The following is a 7427-nucleotide window of genomic DNA, read 5'->3' as shown; positions in this document are numbered from 1 at the left end:
TGAGATTATTTGCACAAACATTTGGTGCTTTCATTTAGAGCGCGAGTTATACTCAATACGTGCTCAAGGAATCCGTTCCTCCTATTTTCCAATCCACCGAAGCCTTCCGAACAACCATGGTTGGAAGCAAACGCACGAAGAGCAAAACCGTCGCAATGACTAAATCCATGATGCCCCAAAGCCACTCCATCCACGATCCCGCGATCGACATGGTGGCACCACCACCTCTCACCACCGTGCCACCTACCGAACCCGCAGCCAGATCTAGCAACCTCCGTGGCACCGCCACCGAGCATGGTGGAACCTCCCATCAAGGTGGGCCCTTTACCACCACTGACTTGGGCCTGGTCTTGGAGCAAATTCAAGCATTCCCTTCATTGCCTCCACGCTTGACGCATGCTCCTGCATACACCTCTAATGAAACCCTAGCCCATATGCAATTGGGCTCCACACACTTCTCTCCTCCCGATCCACGAAGTCAAGCAGATCTTAATCTGAGAGTTGACCAGCTAGCTCAGAAGATGAGTCGATGTTGAATGAAGGAGAGGTGGAGTCACAGAGACGGAGTCGCAGAGAAGGAGTCGCGAACTGGAGAGAGGCGTGTTCAATATAGCGAGGGCTTATTTTGCGAACCCATTTTGAGCTTCTCTGTATAATGAGAACGAGTGAGGCATTTTTTTTACTGTTGGACTCTACTATCCCATTTAAGTTAGTCCCCTTGCTAACCAAACATGGGCTTCAGGTCCAATATAGCACAGTCCCATTTAGTGAGCCATACCAAACATGCCCTTATGGTATCATCCTCTACTCCAATCATCTAATGAGAGATATTTTTTCCCTCTTGACGCCTGGTTGCATCTTCAATATGAGAGAAGACATATATGGAGAAATATGGCGAATAATTATATTGACATCAACACAATCATTGGAAAATCTAACTATAAGGCTTTTATTTCCATTCTTTTGAAAATAACCAAAAAGGAAGGTGCATATAAGAATAATGCCTTGGGAGTGTTTGATTACTCAAGATACATACTCGAGAATGTTCATAAAAATGTGGACAAGGACGATCAAAGAATTTTGGTATGCATGTCACCTTAAATTACTCTCTCTATATATACATACATAAGAATGTTTAATAATTTGATATCAAAACTTTTGTAGACAAAGCATGAAGTGGAAGAAGAGCTTACTTCATTGTTCACCACACGGCTAATAGATTTATATGAGTTCCTGTATTGCATGGGCATTAGGTTGGACTCCTTAGGGCTACGAAGGTACGCTACTACACAAAGTTCTTTCTATATTAATTTTCTTAAATGCTATTAAAAGGAGCTTTGCAACAACAGTAGTATACAAAGAAAAACATATATCCTTCTATGGAAGGATCTCTTAAATAATTTTATTTCAAGGACACCTTTTAGGGTCCCCTACAATTTTTTTTTTCAATGATCCAAATCATATTTTTCACATCTTTATTCTTAGACCATCCTTTGATTTCCCCCCCCCCCCTCCTTTTTTTACTTTTTATTTTTAAGTGTGATCTCTATGAAGCGTCGCCTTCGTATCTCTTTGCTTGTGATCTCTATGGTATTGTTTTGGCCGTAGAGCTTCTAAGCAAGATTGCAACTCAAATATGAAATTAGGTCCACTACTAGTGATGATGTCAATGCGATGAAAAGATAAAAAATCAGTGTATTATAAAACTCATAGACATAAGATTTTATGTTTTTATAGGATGTAAAATACCTACGAAGATGTTTATCCCAAAGTGCTGTTTTGGTGTATGCTTCAATTTATGGTATGTATCTGATATCATGTAGTTTTATTATTCCCAGATCAATGTAGACGCAAAACTTTGATCATGAACACAGCTGCCCAACCTTCACACGCCAAATGCCAAAAAACTTGATCATGATCGATGTAGTTGTAGAACTTTGATCATGAAAATGATCCTAGCTTAATGGAGTCGATTGCATGTTGCAGCATTTACGTTGCTTTTAAAGAGAGTAGTTAGCTGATTAGATTACTTTGTCATTAGTTACTCTTGTAAGTAATTAGTTAGAGTTGTTGTAACAGCTTGTACAGGTGGCTTTATCTATTGTATAGAGTAGACACGTGTTAAATACTCTTCTGTAATCTTTTCTCAATTAATTAATGAGAATCTCAATTTCCTTTATGGTATCATATGCCTATTCGATCCTCTCTACCTTTTCTTCCAACCCGTGATTTTCTCACCAACCAAACCGTGCTTTTCTCATCAACCAAACAGTTTCTTCTGCTCCAGTTCTCTGATTTCTGAGACCAATTCTTCTTCTTCTACACCTTCTCTCTCTCTCTCACACATCGCCTTTTAATCCCTGCTTTTGCGACTGCAACTGTTCAAAACATTTCAGGCATGGTTTCGATCAAGCTTCAAGTTGACAATTATTTGTTGTGGAAGAATCTTTTTCTTCATGTTCTTCGCAAATACAAGCTCCTTGGCCTTCTCACCGATGTTGATCCGCGACCGTCGAAGACAATTGTTAGCGTTGCTGGTTGCACTGTTGATAATCCCGCCTTCGATATGTGGTATATAAGGATCAATTACTCATGATCTGGATCATCTTCACTCTCTCGATGAATTTGCTATCTTCACACGGTCGGCATTGAGTATTCTTGTGATCTCTGGGAGATGTTGGAAAAACATTTTGCTGGAGTCTCTTGTGCAAATGTTCATCATCTTCGTCAGCGTCTTCAGAATCTTGTCAAGGGGGATATATCTATGGTTTCCTATCTGCAACAGATAAAGGAAATTGCCGATGGCTTGGGCGATGATGATCAACCTTTAACTAATGATGATTTGGTGGCTTACATTCTTGCCAGTCTCTTTGAAAAGTACGATTCCTTCGTCACTTCCATTGAGGCTCGTCGAGAGAAATTTTCCTCTAATGAACTTCTCAGTAACCTTCTCAATCATGAATCTATTTCTACAATGGAAACTCTGATCCAATTCCTCTGTACCTACTGAATCGTTTCATGCTTATGTCACCACTCCTCGTTCTTCACAGCACTTTTCTCGCTTGTGTGGTTCCAATAACTCTAACTCTCAGCATCGAGGTTTTCCTCCCACTCGTGGTTTGCTTCCGTCACCGCCTTCCAATTTTGCCCTAAATTTTTCTTCTCCTCCACAATTTGGTTCGCAAAGGTTTCATGGCCCCAATTTTTCTCGAAATTCAAGCCCCGGGGTGGTAATTCCATTCTAGGAGGTTCTTCTTCATTCAATTTTGCTGCTTTTTCTTTTGACCTTGTTCATATGTGTCAATTCTACAACAAGAAATGTCATGCGGCTAACACTTGTCGCAAATTGGGTCATCTACTCAATGCTTTCGGCAGTTCTCCATCTTGTGGACCATTTACTATGCTAATCCACAATTTGCTGCTTCCACTTCTTCTTGGATTGTTGACTCTGGCGCTACTGCTCATGTGACTGCTAATCAGCACTGCAGAATTCTTCCCCATACACTGGCTCTGACTCTTTGCAAGTTGGTAATGGTAATTGCTTACCAATTTCTCACATTGGTTTTACCCGCATACACACTTCTTCTACTGTTTTTACTTTAAAGGATGTGTTACATGCTCCCTCTATTAAACACAATTTGTTATCGACAAATAAGTTTCTTGCGGCAACTCTTGTCCCTAACGCTCTATCCTGATTCCTTCACAATTAAGGGCTTAGCTACGAAGATGATGCTTTTCCAAGGTTTCAGTGAGGATGGTGTCTATCAACTTCCAGTTGGTACTGCAGCTTCTTTTTCCTCAAGTCCTTCAACTGCTTTTCTGGTTAATAAATGTGATATCCTCACTTGGCACAGGAGGTTAGGTCATCCTCACTTTTCTCTTTTTTGCAAGATTGTTAATGGCAATCATTTGCCTATTAGTGGTGACTTGTCTAAGTAATTAATATGTTCTGATTGTATGGTTGGGTTAGTTCATAAGCTTCATTTTGTTAGTTCTACACATAAGTCCACCAAGCCTTTGGAGCTTGTGCATTCAGATGTCTGGGGTCCTAGTCTCACTATTTCAACTCTTGGTTTTAAGTACTATGTTTTGTTTCTGGATGATTACACTAAATATGGCTGGTTGTATCCTTTGAAATATAAATAAGATGTGCTTGCTACTTTTAAAGTGTTTAAGGCCAAGTTAGAAAACTTGTTGAACTCTAGGATCAAGATGTTGATGAGTGATTTGGGTGGTGAATACTTAAGTACTGGTTTCCAAGATTTTTTAAACACCAAGGGTATTGTGCATCAGCTGAGTTGTCCACACACCCTTGAATAGAATGGTAGTGCTGAATGAAAGCACGTGCATATTGTTGAGCTTACTAGGACACTCTTTGCTTCTTTCGTTCCGCATTGCTTTTGGGTGGATGTTTTTCAAATTGCCTTGTATCTCATCAATCGGTTACCCTTTCCTTCTTCTACACAGTATCCTTGGGAATTTTTGTTTAAACACACTCCAAATTATAATACTTTGAAGGTGTTTTGTTGTCTCTATTTTCCTTGGTTGCACCTATATATTTCCTCAAAGTTAGATCCTAAAAGCATGCCCTGGCCTTTCTTGGATATAGCTTAAATCATTTCGGTTATAGATGTCTAGATATTTCTACTGGCAAGCTTTTTATTTCGAGGCATGTTCTTTTTAATGAAACATCTTTTCCTTTTGCAACCCAAGGTCCCCTGGTTCATCTTCTCTTGTCTCTGCTTCTTCAGTTCCTATTTCTCTTACCTTTTCTTTCCTGATTTCTCATACTTCTCCTTCCTCTTCACAATCTCCTAGTTCCATTTCCTCTTCTTCTGAATCTGTTCTTTCCTTACCTTCTCAGGAACCAATCCTTCCTTCTCTCCGTGGGCTTGTAAATGGGCTTAGGAGTAAGCCCATGAGGCCCTTATGAGCCATATGATGCCCTAATAGCCTGTCTAACTCTCTCCTTTCTTGAAGGAGATGAGTCTCCTTTTATAAGTGAGGGAGAATCCCCTCTTTTTGTGTTTTGTCGATGTGAGACTCTCCTCCCCTTTGCTTGGATTGGCTTGGGAGTGCTTGGCTAGATATTGTACAAACATGAGTCCCCCAAGTTCTCGATTAAGGAGGTACTTCTTGATTGGGGACTTGTAGTCATCAATGCACTGGCCAAGCAATGCTTTAGTTTCTTCTTCGCTTTCTCTTGTATGCAGCATCGGTGCAGAGTTGTTGAGTTAGTACCCGCTGATCACCGAAGGTAATGGTACTGAGTGCTTTGAGTAGCAATTATTGAAGGGTATGAAGATTGAGTCGCATGATAACTACTGGAGGCATGCACTATCGTAGGTGCCGAAGGTGTTGCTGCAATAATGGGTGTCGTTCAGCAGTTAGCATAGGTGCCGGAAGCTTAGAGGATTCTTCATGTGCCGTTCGGCAGGTAGCTTTGGTGCTATAAGAGAGAAATGTCTCTATGAGGTGCCGTTCAGCATGTGGTCTTGAGAAAAGGTGTCGTAAGATAGAAGATCCTTCATGTGCCGTTTGGCAGGTAGTTTTGAGAATATGCGCCTTTCCTTCATGGGGTGCCGTTCGGCAGGTAGCCTTGGCGCATAAATGAGGAGATATCTCATGGAAGGTGCCGTTCAGCATGTGGCTTTGAGAAGAGGCGTTGGAGAAGTGTCACCCGTGGGGTGCCGTTCGGCAACGCAAAAGCTGGAAGATGCCGTTGGAGCTTTGGAAGCTACCGTAAGCTTTGGGAGCTGATGCCATTAGTTAGGAGTTGCTACTGTAAGCTTTGGAAGCTGATGCCGAAAGCTTGGGAGCTGATGTTGTTATTCTTCATGAGGTGCCAGCAGGTAGCCTTGGCGCTGTAAGTGAAAAGTATCGTTCGGTATGGCCTTGAGAAGAGGCGCTGGAGAAGTGTCACCCGTGGGGTGCCGTTCGGCAACGCAAGTGTTTGCGAACTAATGCCGTAAAGTTGATGCTGGAGTTGCAGCCGTACGCTTTAGAAGTTCTTCGTAAGCTTGGGAAGCTTAGGAGGCCTACGACGTAAGCTTTGGGCGAAGGCAAATCTTTGAATAATTGGGGGATGTGAAGACATCGCACGCTCCAAATGATGGAAAGGTGCCAAAGCGGATGCCCAATCATTGGGGGATGTGAAGATATCGCATGCGCGAATAATGCAAAGGTGCCGACGGCGATGCCGAATCATTGGGGATGTGAAGACATCGCATGCGAATGACGGAAGGGTGCCAAAGGCGATGCGAATCATTGGGGATGTGAAGACATCGCGCGCCGAATGATGCAAATGTGCCAGCGGCGATGCCGAATCATTGGGGATGTGAAGACATCGCACGCCGAATGATGCAAAGTCTTGTGGCGGCGAATCATTGGAGGGATGTGAAGACATTGCATACCGAATGACGTAAGTGCCGAAGGTAGATGCGAATCATTAGGGGATGTAAAGATATCGCACGTCGAATGATGCAAAGTGCTGACGGCGGATGCGAATCATTGAAGGATGTGAAGTCATTGCACCGAATGATGCAAAGGGTACCGGCGGCAGATGCCGAATCATTGGGAATGCGAAGACATCGCACACGCCGAATGATTCAAAGGGTGCCGAAGGCAGATGCCGAATCATTGGGAGATGTGAAGACATCGCACGCGTCGAATGATGCAAAGGTGCCGAGGGTACTGAATGTAAGAGTGCTTTGAGGGGCACTTGTTGTAGGGTGCTGAGGGCAATCGAGAAGGAGAACGACATAGCATTTCGTGTCGCTTCCCACAACAGCGCCAATTTGTTGGAGGTAAAAACCAGACAGTAGTAATTAGACCAACTTAAAGATGAGGAGGAGGAGGATGAAGGTGAGGACCCTCGGTATGTGAGAGCATTCGGTAAGTACATAGGCATGCATACAGAAGACAAATGTACGTGGTTCACCCGAATAATGGGCTACGTCCATGGAGAAGTATGTTCTCATTATTATAAAGACTGTATACATTGCACATAGGGTTAGATCCAAGGAAAGGAGGAAGAATGCCGGAGGTTGAAGGCCGAAGACTGATGGCCGAAGGCTAAGGGCCGAAGGCATAGGGCCGAAGGCTGAAGATCTGGCTGAAGGCAAATGACCCATGGGCTTGTAAATGGGCTTAGGAGTAAGCCCATGAGGCCCTTATGAGCCATATGGTGCCCTAGTAGCCTGTCTAACTCTCTTCTTTCTTGAAGGCGATGAGTCTCCTTTTATAAGTGAGGGAGAGTCCCCTCTTTTTGTGTTTTGTCGATGTGGGACTCTCCTCCCTTTTGCTTGGATTGGCTTGGGAGTGCTTGGCTAGATATTGTATAAACACATATACTTAGGAAAAATAACAATCTCCGAAAATCCCATAAGACAAAGATAATAAATTCCAAAACAATAGCCCATCAATAT

At 42.8% G+C, this 7427-nt stretch overlaps 1 long non-coding RNA gene across 1 annotated transcript; it reads left to right on the top strand.

Annotated features, from left to right (window-relative positions):
- Positions 1–900: 900 nt before the first annotated feature.
- Positions 901–2087, top strand: LOC148916819 (uncharacterized). The gene is made up of 3 exons (XR_016127452.1): positions 901–1083; positions 1165–1277; positions 1839–2087. It is a non-coding gene; the product is annotated as an uncharacterized LOC148916819 (long non-coding RNA).
- Positions 2088–7427: the final 5340 nt, after the last annotated feature.

The sequence above is a fragment of the Prunus mume genome, linkage group LG5 (assembly GCF_029339155.1).
Source record: "Prunus mume cultivar Tortuosa linkage group LG5, ASM2933915v1, whole genome shotgun sequence".
In the NCBI taxonomy this organism is placed as follows: Eukaryota; Viridiplantae; Streptophyta; class Magnoliopsida; order Rosales; family Rosaceae; genus Prunus; species Prunus mume.
This window is presented reverse-complemented; position numbering and strand designations above follow the sequence as displayed.